A 15,901-nucleotide genomic window follows, 5' to 3' on the forward strand; every position below is an offset into this window, starting at 1 on the left:
GTTTCTATGTGTGACCTTTTAAAACTTTGTACAAGGTGCTATTCTCTCTATAAATGTGACCCGACAAAGCCACAGACTCACAAATGTCTTACTCCTTACTGTAAGCTATGTAAAGCCGTGTTGTTACCTCACAGTGATCATAAATGCTTCATTCAAATGCTTAAACCTAAGGAACCCACAGACAAATATGTGTTTTATGATTTTGAATGTCGTCAGGAAGCTGGCGTACACATTCCTAATTATTTGTACTGCATGCACATGGGTGGTGAATCATGGTTTTGGGAGGGCGAGGAATGTGTGAAAAAGTTTTTTGAGCGGTATCGTAGACCTTGTTATGCAGGATATACTTTCTTGGCACACAATGCAAAGTCTTATGACAGTTATTTACTGATGAATTATTTAGTAACCAACGGAATTAACCCAAATATCATAGCTCAGGGTAGCAAGTTGATGTGTTTTACAGACAAAGCTTTTAAAATGCGTTATATTGATTCCTTTAACTTTTTGCCCATGAAGTTAAGTGCCCTGCCTGCTGCTATGGGCTTTGAAGCCAAAAAAGGATATTTTCCTCATTTTTTCAATACTGCTGAAAACCAGAATTATGTGGGGCCATTTCCTGAACCCATTTACTATGGTGTTCAGCAAATGATGTCTAAAGATCGTGATGACTTTTACAAATGGTATGATTCGATTAAGATGGGTGTTTTTAATTTCAGAGATGAAATGGCGTTCTACTGCAAAAATGATGTTGAAATTTTGAAAGAGGCATGTATCAAATTCCGGACCGAGGTTTATGCAATAGGGCAGATAGGCCCCTTCCAATGTACCACCATTGCTTCACTGTGCATGGCTATGTATAGAAGTAAATTCATGCCTAAAGACACAATAGCGATCATTCCTCCCGACAATTACAGTGAGCAGCAAAAAAGCTTTTCAAATGCCTCGATACAATGGTTAATGTATGTAGCAGAAACTGAAAATGTTTTCATTCAACACGCATTAAACTACGGAGAGCTTAAAATAGGCCCCTTTTTCTTGGACGGTTATGCTGTATGTACGGCTTTTGAATTTGCAGGGTGTTTTTTTCATGGTTGTCCCTTGTGCTATGATTCGGCCGATGTAAACCCCTTAAGCAAAGTATCGTGTGGTACGATGCATCATCACTTTGATGAAAAGATTGAAACATTGCAAAAGGTTTACGGGATGGAAGTCAGAGTTATTTGGGAACATGAATGGAACACCCTGAAAAAACAACCTAAAGTTCACAAATTTCTGATTCGTTCTGATTTTCCAGAACGCATAAATCCACGCGAGGCTCTGTTTGGGGGACGTACAAATGCCATTACATTACATTATGTGGCCCAAGAAAATGAAAGGGTGGAATACTTTGATTTCACTAGTTTGTATCCGTTTGTTAACAAAACAAAAGTGTATCCCGTAGACCATCCTACTGTAATTTACCATAATTTTCAAGACTTGAGCCAGTACTTTGGATTGTTCAAATTAACTGTTCTGCCTCCTAGGCGTCTTTATTTCCCTGTACTGCCTGCCCGCATCAGTGGTAAATTAATGTTTACCCTCTGCCGCTCATGCGCGGAAACACTAAACCAGACGGGGGTATGTAATCATACCTCTGGAGAAAGAGCCTTGACCGGGACATGGTGTAGTGTAGAGGTAGTTAAAGCTCTTGAGAAAGGTTACAAAGTGTCTAAAATACATGAAGTGTGGCATTTTCCTCAGAAATCTGACACTCTCTTTACAGGTTACATTAATAGTCATCTCAAGGGGAAACAGGAAAGTTCAGGATACCCTGCTCATTGTACCGATGAGGAGCGTAAAGAGCGTTATATTGCGGAATATTTTCAGAAAGAGGGGGTTCAATTAGATCCTCAAAACATTAATGTTAATCCTGCTAAAAGACAAATCTCCAAACTATGCCTCAATAGTTTGTGGGGAAAATTAGCACAGAGAACTAACCAGCTCTCTACAAGCTTGGTAAAGGATCCTGACCAGTTTTTCCTTTATCTCTTTTCAAAAAGATATCAGGTTTCGCATTTTTGTTTTGTAAGTGATACTGTGGCTCAGGTTCAGTGGCGTTACTTCTGATACCTATACTCCCCCAGGTAATGTAAACTTATTCATAGCGGCATTTACAACCGCTTACGCCCGGCTAGAGCTCTATAACCTCTTGGATCGTCTGCAGGGGTGCTGTCTGTATCATGATACAGACTCTGTGATTTTTGTCAGCAGGCCCCAGGCTTGGCGTCCCGAACTAGGTGATTATCTTGGTGATTTAACTAGCGAGTTGAAGCCGGGGGAATACATTACAGAGTTTGTGTCAGGGGGTCCTAAAACATATGGATACGTCACAAACAATGGAAAAACATGTCTCAAAGTAAAGGGGATTACCCTAAACTATGAGAATTCCAAATTAATTAACATCGCTTCATTAAAAGACCTTGTACAAAACTTTGTGAATCATGATAGAAACACCCCTGCAGAACATATCATGATTCGAGGCTCCCAGATTCGCCGCAATAAAAAAGAATTTCAATTGGAAAACAAACCACTCCAGAAAACCTTTCAAATAGTCTACAATAAGCGAGTCTTGCGTTCTTATTTCACATCGATTCCTTATGGGTACTGAAGAAGGTTTTGATATTAGACTATCTGTGCTTTTTAAAGCTATAATATCGGGACCCTCCAATTCAGGGAAAAGTTATTTTGTGAAGCAGCTTTTAGAAAACTCTCAACAGATCTTTTCCAAACCCCCTGAGAATATCATTTGGAGTTATAGTTGCTGGCAGGGATTATACAATGAATTGTCACTTAAATTTAAAAATATCAAATTTATTGAAGGCATACCAGATTCATTAACCGATGATAATTTAATGCCTCCTAACAAAATCAATTTACTCATTATAGATGACTTGATGGAAGCAGCTAGCGAAAATGATGAAATACAGAAAGCTTTTACAAAATACGTTCATCATAGGAATTTATGCGTACTGTATTTGGTTCAAATTTTTTTTTTTCAAGGAAAAATGAGCCGCACAATAAACTTGAATGCCAATTACATTATTCTGTTTAAAAACCCTCGAGATAAACTTCAAATCAACACACTAGCCCGTCAGATGTACCCCGGGAACTCCAAGTTTTTCTTAGAAGCGTTTGAAGATGCGACAAAAAAACCCTATGGTTATCTTTTAATAGACTTAAAGGCCCAAACCCCTGAAGCATTTCGTCTAAGAACTGGTTTATTTACTCCTGATTGGCCTGTTGCGTACATCCTGAGAAATACCAAATCAAAACACCTATAAGCGGCCGGTTATTGCTCTAAAACTTTTATTTATCTAGGCTATGCAACAGCGCAGCATGTCGGCTAGAATAAAACGTAACCTCCATCTCTTAAAGAGCATAGTTCATAGCTCTGCTCATCAGAGAAGAGCAATTTTACGAAACGCCTCAGACGATTTTATCAAATCGATTTAGGGAAATTGCCTTAAATGCCTTAAAGGGTCACATCCCCTTAACTTCGAGTCAGTTAAACACTCTCAAAAAGCAGCGGTGTGTTATAAAGAGCCTATGCAATAAGAAGCATTCAATTAAAAAGAAGAAAAAAACTGTGAATCAGAGTGGTGGTTTTATCGGAGCTTTAATAAGGATTGCATTGCCTTTTTTATCAGGACTCTTATCGCCTCAAAGTTAATTTGTAATAATGACTCACTCCCAGAAAATGTTTCTGATACCCCAGCATCAACTCGATAGACTTTGGCAGCCTGAGCCCCAACACCCCGAGCCTATTAAAAAAGCCGTTGAAAGCCGACTTGACTCTGAAATGAAAAGCATTCTACTTAGAAGCGACATCAGTGACCATGAGAAAGTTAAGCTATACACCAACTCCTTACAGAGATATCTAACCCTGCTTAAACAGAGTGAAAAAAGAGTTTAATACCCTTACATTAATTACACCCCCCTCTGAGGAAACGGACCAACCGGCAGCAGAATCTGAATCTAAGATAGTGACTGCTGTTATGAGTAGTGTGCCCTCCAGATCTAAGAAAAATGCTAATTTTATTTTAAACGCTATTTCTCAGAATGCTTTGGTTACCTCATGGAATGATCAAGGGGAATTCATTCTTAGGGGCAAGAACATTAGAGGGTCGCATATGGTTGATTTAATCAGGGCTGCAACGGGGCATACCCATATCCCTGAACATAGGTTGCCTGTAGGATGGTCCGAATTCATCAAAGGTTTGTCTGTAATAAATGTCCCCTATTCTACAGTACCTAATTCTCAAACACGACAACTCATAGAAGCTTATAAAAAACGACCCTTAGAGACTCCCATGCATAAGAAGCAGAAAAAAAGACAGCAGTTATGGGAAAGTGTGGCAATGTGCCCCGTCCCTGTGTGCAAATGTGTTGTATGTTGCATGTGTAAATGTTGGTGTATAGTCATTGGTACACGGGATATAAACGGGTCTGTGTTTCACGTGTATTTAAAAAGTGTATATTTGTATTTAGGCATGGGATTGCACATCACGCACGTGCATTTAAAATATAATATGTGAACACGGGGTTTCACGTAATGAATTCACGTGCTGGGATTCAAGTGAGTAATTAATTAGTAATTGAATCCCAGCACAACAGTATAAATAGATGCACGTTTAGTCACTCGTGGTTAGGTGTTCAGAGAGTGGAGAACGGGTGAGAGAGAAGGAGTAAAATAAGATCGGAAATATAAGTGTTTTGTTTGTACTCACCGTGTTTGTTCGTCTGTCCTGCACCGTATGTTTAGTGTTTAGTCGTTTTGTATGTCTCTTTATTTTGGCGTGAAGTGCCGTGTCCCGTGTTTTTGTCTGTTAAACCCTTTTATTTTCTGTGCTGTTTTATTAAATGCTGAGCGAAACCATTCGCTCAGCTCCACCAAACTCCAAGTCTCTGTCGTTTGTGTTCCTGTTTCTGGTCTGACGCCACCCACTCCGGCCGTCTTTGTGACAGAAAGTTATTAAGATGTTACTGTTTTTATTGAGTTTACATATTTGTACATTTTGTTGTATATTCATGCATATGTTGTGTAAACATTGTCTGATACATTTTGTTGTATATTCATGCATATGTTATATAAACAATGTCTGATATATTTACAGCAATAAAAATATTTATTCACCATTTACAATGTCATAAGTTTTTTTTTTGAAGATTAACATTCATAACATTTTTTAAAATCATGATGAGTCTTGACACACTGCACGCATGAAAATATATTTATACAATTCTGTTTTTTAGGGTTAGACATACAATGTATAAATTGGGACACCATCAGATCATTTTTGTTTAAATCAGAGCTGTAGAGACCCATAACCTCAGGGTACGTAAGTCCTTTGGATCGATGATGTACAAAGAAAACACAGTGATGGCCGCATGTCGTGGTCATAAGACCTTGTAGAGGCTGATTATTGTACACTGTTTGTTTGACGTTGTTGTCTAAAAAGTTTGAGATAGTCTTAGGAAAATAAATAAAATCTGGGGGGTTACTGTAAGAATCAAAAAACTCTCCCTGTCCCTCTTCTTTTAGATAAATCCCTAGCCAGTGTTCTCCCGGATAATTCTGGGGGTCCGTGTTGACAATGAGTATTGCAAGCAATTTTTTTATTTTTCCTTTAGGTAGTTGATCACTAGCTAGAACCCCATAAAAATACTTTGCAGTCAATGGGTTGCTGGTTAGCAGCGCTGTAAGCTGAGTGGTATTCATTTTAAAAGGATCAATGTTGTATCAAACTTTTCAGTAATCAAAGAGAACAGCTCTTTGGTGGGAAACCTCAATCACGTTCTCAAAAACAGCATATACAATCATATTCACCGTCTCTGGCAGAGCATTGGCAAAATGCATTTCAAGGCGCATATTACCATTTTTCACTAAGGAAAAATGATCTCCACATTCTTGATCAGGGGTCAAATCAAATGCATAGAGCGTATAGCCTCTAATAAAGTCTGACCTATCAATTATCAGCGGTTTGTCTTTGAGATGTCTACCTGTGGCCTGTATTAGACTGTAATATTCCCTGACTGGGTTGTGTCTTGCTGTATAGTGGGGTTGTAAAGGTTTTGAGGGGACTTGTTCACCATCGACGTACATAGCTATAAAGTTCCCAGCAAAGTGTTTAAAGTTAAATGGGTTTTTAGCGTAGGAACCACTAAATGCATCATTATCTGTTAAACCAATAACCACAAACTTTGGTAACTGCCTGTGGCAATGTGCCCCGTCCCTGTGTGCATTTGTGTGTATGCGTGCGTGTGTAAATGTTGGTGTATAGATTGGTACACGGGATATAAACGGGTCTGTGTTTCACGTGTATTTAAAAAGTGTAGATTTGTATTTAGGCACGAGGAGAGCACAAATCACTTCACGTGCTGGTTAAATGTAATATGTGAGCACGGGGTTGCACAGAATTAATTCACGTGCTGGGATTCAAGTGAATAATTAATTAGTAATTGAATCCTAGCACAATAGTATATATAGACGCACATTTCTTGCACTCAGGGTAGGTGTTCAGTGAGTGGAGAACGGGATTGGAGACGGAGGTAATAATAAGAAGAAGAATAGTTAAGTGTTTTCACTCACCGTGTTTGTTTGTCTCCGTGCACCGTTTGTCTGTGTAGTCCGTTTTGTTTGTCTATTTATTTTGGCGTGTAGTGCCGTGTCCAGTGTTTTTGTCTGTTCCAACCTTTTATTTTCTGTTCTGTTTATTAAATGCTGAACGCGATCACGCGTTCAGCCTCACCAAAACCCCATCTCTCTGTCGTTTGTGTTCCTGTTTCTGGTCTGACGCCACCCACTCCGGCCGTCTTTGTGACACGTGGTGTCATCGTGGGATAGCCGCGCCTCCAAGCGTCAGACCAGGAGGGGTTTTGTTTAAAAAAAAAAAATATATATATATATATATATATATATATATATATATATATATATATATATATATATATAATGGCAGAAGACGCCACAAAATGGCGGGACTGGTTCCTGGAGAATGCTGGGCTGGAGGCCCAGGCTCTGCCCATAGTCGTTCGGGCCCTGTGGATGATGGACAGTGAGAGATGGGAGGCCTATCAGCAGGAGCACACCCCAAACACCTTGGAGGAAGGTGTGGAGTTTCTCCTCAGCTACCTGGAGGCAACGATAAACGGAACAGCAGCCCAGGTAGCAGGACCACCAGCAGAGGAGTACCTGCTGTCCCCATCTCCACCAGCAGAGGGTGAATGCCTGCTGGTTTTGCCTCCACAGCCCAAGCGGGAGGCAGAGACAGATAAAGAGGTGAAGGACAGGGAGGAGGAGTGCCGCCTAAGGGCCAGGCATCCACGGCGATGTAACAAGCCATCGCCGGGGTGCCTCCTCTGCGACCAGGATCACCTGTTCGCCCACTGTCCCTTCCGCAGTTATGGGGAGGAGCCTGAGCGTCCACAGCCCAAGCGGGAGGAGCCTGAGCGTCCACAGCCCAAGCGGGAGGAGCCTGAGCGTCCACAGCCCAAGCGGGAGGAGCCTGAGCGTCCACAGCCCAAGCGGGAGGAGCCTGAGCGTCCACAGCCCAAGCGGGAGGAGCCTGAGCGTCCACAGCCCAAATGGGAGGAGCCTGAGCGTCCACAGCCCAAATGGGAGGAGCCTGAGCGTCCACAGCCCAAGCGGGAGGAGCCCGAACGTCCTACGCCTGAGTGGGAGGAGCCCGAACGTCCTACGCCTGAGTGGGAGGAGCCCGAACGTCCTACGCCTGAGTGGGGGGAGCCCGAACGTCCACAGCCCAAAAGGGAGGAGTCGGTGCGTCCACAGCCCAAAAGGGAGGAGTCGGTGCGTCCACAGCCCAAAAGGGAGGAGTCGGTGCGTCCGCAGCCCAAAAGGGAGGAGTCGGTGCGTCCACAGCCCAAAAGGGAGGAGTCGGTGCGTCCACAGCCCAAAAAGAGGGAAGTCGGGGCTTCCACAGCCGTAGGACCCAAGCTGCCAGCAGAGGGAGAATGCCTGCTGGTTCCACCACCGCCAGGAGCAGAGGAGCTGGAGCTGCCTCTGCCTCCACCACCGCCAGGAGCAGAGGAGCTGGAGCTGCCTCTGCCTCCGCCACCGCCCGGAGCAGAGGAGCAGGAGCTGCCTCTGCTGCCCGTACCTCCGCAGGGAGTACGGTGGCCGGAGCCCCAGAAAGGGGAGCTGCCGGCCACGAAGGGGGAGGAGGTCTGGAGACCACCAACCCCAGCAGCAGTTTCGCTGCCGGAGATCGTGGGGGAGGTCCGGAGACCTGCTCCCACTGCAGCTTCTTCGCTGCTGGCAGTACTGTGGTCAGAGCCCCACCAAAGGGAGCTACCGGCTACAAAGAAGGGGGACGAGGTCTGGAGACCACTTTCCCCAGCAGCAGTTTCGCTGCAGGAGTTCTTGTGGCCGGAGCCCCACAGGAGGGAGCTGCCGGCTACGAAGAAGGGGGAGGTCGGGGGACCACCTGCCCCCGCAGCTTTTTCGCTGCAGGACGGGACCAACAAGCTGTCAGCCGTGCCACTACCGGCAGGGGTGCTGACAGCATGGCCAGCCATGGGCCCACTGAAGCCTCCCTTCCCAGCCCGAGACTTTGTCCTGGACTGCTGGATTTTTAAGGGGGGAGGTGGCCGTTGAGGCCATGTGTGCTGCGCACAAGGGGGGGTATATGTGGCAATGTGCCCCGTCCCTGTGTGCATTTGTGTGTATGCGTGCGTGTGTAAATGTTGGTGTATAGATTGGTACACGGGATATAAACGGGTCTGTGTTTCACGTGTATTTAAAAAGTGTAGATTTGTATTTAGGCACGAGGAGAGCACAAATCACTTCACGTGCTGGTTAAATGTAATATGTGAGCACGGGGTTGCACAGAATTAATTCACGTGCTGGGATTCAAGTGAATAATTAATTAGTAATTGAATCCCAGCACAATAGTATATATAGACGCACATTTCTTGCACTCAGGGTAGGTGTTCAGTGAGTGGAGAACGGGATTGGAGACGGAGGTAATAATAAGAAGAAGAATAGTTAAGTGTTTTCACTCACCGTGTTTGTTTGTCTCCGTGCACCGTTTGTCTGTGTAGTCCGTTTTGTTTGTCTATTTATTTTGGCGTGTAGTGCCGTGTCCAGTGTTTTTGTCTGTTCCAACCTTTTATTTTCTGTTCTGTTTATTAAATGCTGAACGCGATCACGCGTTCAGCCTCACCAAAACCCCATCTCTCTGTCGTTTGTGTTCCTGTTTCTGGTCTGACGCCACCCACTCCGGCCGTCTTTGTGACACTGCCCCAGAAACAAATTCTCCTGATTACAGACCCTATTCCCTCTAGGAATACTAAAAACTTTCATAGACACTCTATCAATAAGATATCGGGCATTAAAGGTCATCAAGGCCTGAGCTTGGGCAATTCTGACCTCAGGGGACACTTTTACTTTTTTAATATAGAGAGATGCTTCTAAAATTTTAAGTTTGAACTCTTCTGCAGCATCAGACATTAAACAGAAAGTGTCATTGGACCTCACCATTTTAATTTTCAGGTCAATCCCATTCAGCATGAGTTTCTCTTGAAAAAATATATCCGCATGCAGAGGTCCTAAAAGTTCAACATTATGACTCATTCTGGTAAACGCATGCCGTTTAACTAAACCTTCATTAGCCCCTGCAGGATCAGTCTCATCCATATGTCCTGGGGTATCTTTGTAAAACAAGCCGGCAGTGAACTGTGATTCTAGAGTGTCCTTACTAAAGTTTAGCATTGCTTCTATAATGCTTCTGTAAGGATAAGTATTACTGCTTTGACTTATTAAGCGATTTCCTAAAGTTACATCCACTTGTGAAAACATGGTAGCTACAGGGTAATTGATAATACCGACTATACTACCTCCAACTAAATCGGAGCCATCAGCCCTAGTAATTTTGCATGAAAGTCTTAAAAGAGTATTATTCAAATCAAGATAATCTTCCCCATTTCCCGCTATGTAAAATTTGATGGGGGCCGTGTCAGACAAGGCAGACAGGGGGGGAATTTCCACATAAAGGTTTTTTTCAATACTTGTCTGGGTATAAGGTATAGTAAACAGATCCAATTCTGATTTCACACATTCTTGAGACATATGATGTACCAGCGTCATGATTTAAAAGATTTCTTTTTCGCTGTTCTGGGAGTCTTTGGTTTCTTACTCCTTCTCCGGTTACCATTACTAAATGACCTCAATGTAGCTGGTTTAGCCTTTTTGTGTGGATGATAGCGAGATCCTGGAGGTTTGCCACGTTTTCTCTTGTATCCTCAGGACATCACCATCAAGCCCTCCCCTGACTGGCTCTTGTTATGGCTATGAGGGTTATGACTTGTTAGGACATTTGACACTACGTCACTAACAATATTTTTAGCTGCTGATTTAAAATGAGGTTTAACTATTTCAAAACCCCTTCTAAGTAACGGTAAAGCTTTTCTGAAAAGACTTCTAAAAATACCCCCTATACCCGCCCCGTACATTACTGGAGCTCCAGAAAATCCAGGCAATCCATTACCAGCTTGATTTTTGTAATAATTAATATAAGGATTGACATATCCATTAGGGCCCATTTTCAATTATGTGTAAAAAAGAGGCTTTACAGGTCGGAAATGCAACTTCACTACAACCTTCCCAAAACGGAATGGCACTAACTTGTTTTGGTCCGTCTTAATTTGTATAGTTAACGTGTCAAAGGTGGTCTTGCTGAGGGGCACGTAATGAGGTCTGTCGTAAGTTACCGTGATTATATCGTTGTTTTTGCCTTTAATAGGAACGCATCTTAGAAGAGGCACGTAACTATCTCCAATGGCTTGATGTGTAATGATATCAGTATAGACATACAGGGTATAAAATCCCGCTCTGATGTCAGCTGGGTAGTTGGTCCTCAAATAAGCAGAATACACTTTAGCCTCAATAGGACCTAATAGTCTAATAGTTTCACCCTTTATAGTCTCACGAAATCCCAACATTTGTCCGAGATGTTCTTTTGTAAAAATCATATATGGTTTAGTACTTTTTATATAAATTCGTCTTTCTATAGGTTTATAGAATAATTTCAAATCATTATTATTTTGTTCATCGGGAGCCTTGTCACCTTTCTGATCTAGTCCTTTTCCGAGCAGGACATCGTTCATGGTCGTTATTACATCCTGAAGGGTCTCATAATATCCTTTTGGTATAGTATAATCACGTTTTATCGCATTTTCTATATCATAAGTAATAAAAGTGCTGTCTTTAACCCTTTGCGGTCCATTGTCGGACTGGGTCCGACATTGCAATTATTCCTCACAGGTCCTTTGTCGGACTGGGTCCGACATCATTATAGCAACGCAATAAACGGGTGTTTAGTCGTTTTTTCTCCGGAAAAAGCCGAGAAAACCATTCAATTGCCGAGTGGTAGCGACAGGAGCCGAGACAAGTCGAAAAAAAAAAAAAAAAAAAAAAAGGCGTATTTCATGAATAGTCATACATGGTATCAGGTATCAGATAATGGGCGTCCATAATAAACAAGCTGGCTAAGTGCGTCAGCGCACTGAGACTATCATGGACATTTGCAGAGCTTTTTTCAGATGTTATAGTAATAAAATAATGACTTGGATCGCATTATTGAGGAGTTTGGTGATAAAACGAGTGATCTGGAGATGATCGATCGGTATGTACGACTATTATTATTATTATTATTCATTTCTTACACAGCTGAACGCTATAGCAAACAAAAGGCTGGGGAGGGGCTGGAGATGCCTAGTGTGTGCTTTGTTGATATGCAGGGCCATTTAAACCCGTTTGACTGTGAAAAAAAATACTTTTAAACAGCGCGTATAAAATTAACTGCGCGTGTGAAAATTAATTAGACCTGGCGTGCCTGACGCGCGATTAATAAATGGACTGCAAAGGGTTAAGGCTTATATTATCCCAGGGATGGGGATATTGAATCTCTGCTAAGCAAACGTCCCATTTTCCTGGTAGATTCAGTGTTTTAACCAATTTGATAGTAAAACTGGATATAGCGTTTTTAGGGAAAACCTCATGTGAAGCGTTACTAGGCAGAGTTACATAAAAAGAGTCTTGAGACATCTTGAATAATGTTTTAAGTGTAATTAAATACACTCTGTACTTGTTAACTCTTTAGATCCACCACCTGCTGCTCTGCGACCCAACTGTTAAATTTTTCAGGCCAACCGGCCCATTTTATGAGATAAGACTTTTTACCATTTTCCTTTTTCTCGGCAACTATCTTCTCTATCCTAAACAGCCTATCAGTCTTAACATTTATTTTCTGTAATTCTGGTTCATAAAATGTGCCCATTATAGGCTCTCCATCATAATCACATAGTTTATACACCGGTGGAAATCTTGGTATACATTCTGTTATAGTAAAAATCTCTGATGTAAACGTCTGTTCATAGCCTTTTATAAAGGGAGCTCTTAACTTTGAAATTCTTACGCTGTCACCGACGGCAAACTTAAACTTTATATGTTTAGGGCTTTTCTTCTTAGAGTATAAAGTTTTAAACACTTTAAATGAATTATCTTCATTAACTTCTGAAGGTTTCATTTGAATACTACGGTGGAAGGAGTTGTTATATGCATGTACCATTTCTTGTAGTTTATCCATATACTTATGCGTGTTAAAAGCGGTGAAATATTTCCACATTCTTGTTTTAAGAGTCCTGTTGTATCTCTCAACAATAGATGCTTTTAGTTCATTCCCCGTGGTAAAGTGTAGAATATTATGTTTTTTTTTAGCATGTTCTGAAATGCTTTGTTTAGAAATTCGGCCCCTTTATCAGTTTGTAGTTTTTTAGGTTTCCTACCAGCGCTGATGATCCTCTTGAACGCCTCTGTCACCGTCTTAGATGACTTATTTTTCAAAGGTAAGACCCATGCATATTTGGATAAGATATCTATACATGTTAACATGTACTTATAACCTCCATTTTCTTTTGACAAGCTAGACATATCCACTAAATCAGCTTGCCACTGTGTGTCGATATTAGATACAAATACAGTGTTTCTTTTAAAGTTTATTTTAGAGGGCTTATGCAACGTATATGAGTCTTGCTCTGATAAAAAGTCAGTTAAGACCCTCTCAGAGACTTTAGGTCCATCAGACCTCAGAGCTCATTGAAGAGTCTGTAAACCCCCTAAACCTCCAGGATTTGAGGGATCGTAGTATTTTTTTTTTCATACGCTGGTGTGTCATCTTTAACCAAAATAACACAACTGAGAACAATATGACTTTCAAAAAGTTTTTATTCAAAGGTTATCATAACACTTCAGAGACATGTGGGACGTTCAAAAGTTTTATTCACAGTTTATCAAGAAGATTAGGACATTTTAGAAGAGCTATAAAGTTTTTACACAAACATTCATGATTAGTCACTAAATAATCCACGACATTTTGCACAACTATTGATATATCTTCATCTCTTAAAAACCTGGCCATGTTATAAAAACATACATCAGTCACATAAGCATACAAAACAAGGATATGTGTACATTTGCAATCTTCTATTTCATCAAACATTTTAGGTAATATATTCATTAAAAATGCATTTAAGGGTTTACAGTGTTTTACATGTGTAATTACCAACTCTGACCATTCTTTAGTATCAATATCTTTACGGATTAAATCAGTTACACTTTTTAAATTGCTAAACATTTTTACATTTACGGGGATCAGGTTTTGAAAGAGTCTCTTGCAAGCCACTTTCTCAGCTAATAACTCAAACAGCAGCCCCTCCATGGTTTTCCTCAGTTTTGCTGGAGTCTGGACGTTCCCCATTTTCAAAGTCACAGGCCCCGTAATATGCTAATGGAGCGCGTGGGTTAGTAAAACTGCGATGGTAGAAAGCTTTGGTAATTTTGTTAACGATGTCTCGGGTCTTGTCATCCAGGGTTTCTTGTAGATGAATCAGTTTACGTCTAATGCTGTGTTCTGGTCTTAGCTCTGTTAAAATATCTTCCACCAGTTTCTGAAGTTTTGTCAAAGATGGATGAAAATTGAAACAAGCTAGAGCTTTAGCCACCAGAAGTTTCAGCCACGGGATGTGTATTTTTTCTAGTATTTCTTCAAAATGTTGATCAAAATAATTGGGGGCCGCTTCAAAAAGGCAGCTGTGTCTCAGCTGGCTCGGATGGTCAATTTCGCAACCACGGCAATTTTTCACCATATCACGGTCAATGATCACTTCCAATAGAGAAGCCACGTGCCCCATAGAGATCTTTAATACTTTTTCAAAAGAGATGCCTAAGCCCCCATCAACGTCATCAGACGCTGCAGGGTTGAGGAGCGGGACATTTTCAAAGTCTTTTATAAGCTGGGTCATTTCTTCACTGGTCCAATCCATCTCATGATCGCTAGGTTCAAGAACGGCATTTTCAGAGAAGTATCTAAAGTTTGCAGAAGCCATGATGTCAGACTCCTTCAATCAAAAGGACATGTGGGGAGCCCCTTTAGTATGCTCCCCAAGATTAGGTTTCGGCCTATGAGGGTGTTGACGCCTCAGGCACCGTGGGGGATCCTTTGAGACGGCCTATCAGAGATCCTTGAATGGGTGGTCCTTGAGGCGCTGCCCCTAGGGGCGTTTTCAGAGTTACCCTAATACATCCGCCCCTCTCTCTCATTGATGTTTGTTTTCAGTTCATTCCACCGAGGAGGTTGTACAGTACACAGACGAGCCTTGGGAAGAATGCTTGAAGGCCCCGTGCTTGGACTCTCTCTTGAAACTTTTTTACAAGCCGTGGTTTCTTCTACATCTGCGGAAGGGCTAATGTGCATTTTTTTAAAGGCTTTTATAAGTTCAGACATTTCCAGATCCTCCAGATCCCCTTTCTCTGAGCAGCAACTAACAACGGAATGAGACATCTTGTGTAACACTCTAATAAACTCCCCAAATATTTTCCTCCTTTTTATAAGGTCTGAAAAACATGCCCAGACATGCCCCTTTAAAAAAAAAAAAAAAAAAAAAACCCAACGTAGTCTCCATCTGTTCAACCTTTTGCTCAACCACCATACCACCTTGATTCTCTGAATCCCCCGGTAAGCTTAATACTTATTTTTTTATTTATTAATGTTTTAAGAAAAACTGTGGTGTCCGCGTGGTTAAGGCGAAGGACTTAAGATCCTTTTGACTCAATTGTCATCGTGGGGTCGAATCCTACCCACAGTAATTATTTTATTTTCATACTCTTTTACATTTATAAATATTTAATGTTTATAAGCACTTGTAAAATACAAAGGGTCTGTTTTATATATATATATATATATATATATATATATATATATATATATATATATATATATCAATACCAATATAAAATCCCCGCCCCTCATTATATATTCATAAATTCATAAATCCACGCCCCCCTCATTATATATTCATAAATTCATACCTATAAGGTCAAAAAAAGGTCAAAAGGGTCATAAATTAGACTTTTGACATAAGCTATAGTAATATTACTACTCCCGGCAATGCCTTTAATGGAATCTGCATTAAAAGCTGCCACGTCAGTGGAGAAGTGCACGAGCACTCTTGCTCTCATTTCAGACAAGGGGATTTGAATTGCCTTCTAGCCGCTCTCGCTCACGCCGGGCGCCGTGGCGTGTGTCTGTAATCCCAGCTACAGGGGAAGGTTGAGGCTGGCGGATCGCTTGAGCACGGGAGCTCTGTGCTGCAACTGGCTGTGCCGATCGGGAGTCTGCACTTAGCACGGCATCGACATGGCATTTCTGGGGGAGCTCGTGAATGCCAGGTCGTCTAAAGAGGGGTGAACCGGCCCAGGTCGGGAACGGAGCAGGTCAAAACCCCTGTGTCGCACCAGTAGAGGGACTGCTCCTGTGAGCGGACGTTGCAGTGCATCCTTTGCAAA

Source organism: Acipenser ruthenus, chromosome 55, assembly GCF_902713425.1.
Source record: "Acipenser ruthenus chromosome 55, fAciRut3.2 maternal haplotype, whole genome shotgun sequence".
NCBI classification, from domain to species: Eukaryota; Metazoa; Chordata; class Actinopteri; order Acipenseriformes; family Acipenseridae; genus Acipenser; species Acipenser ruthenus.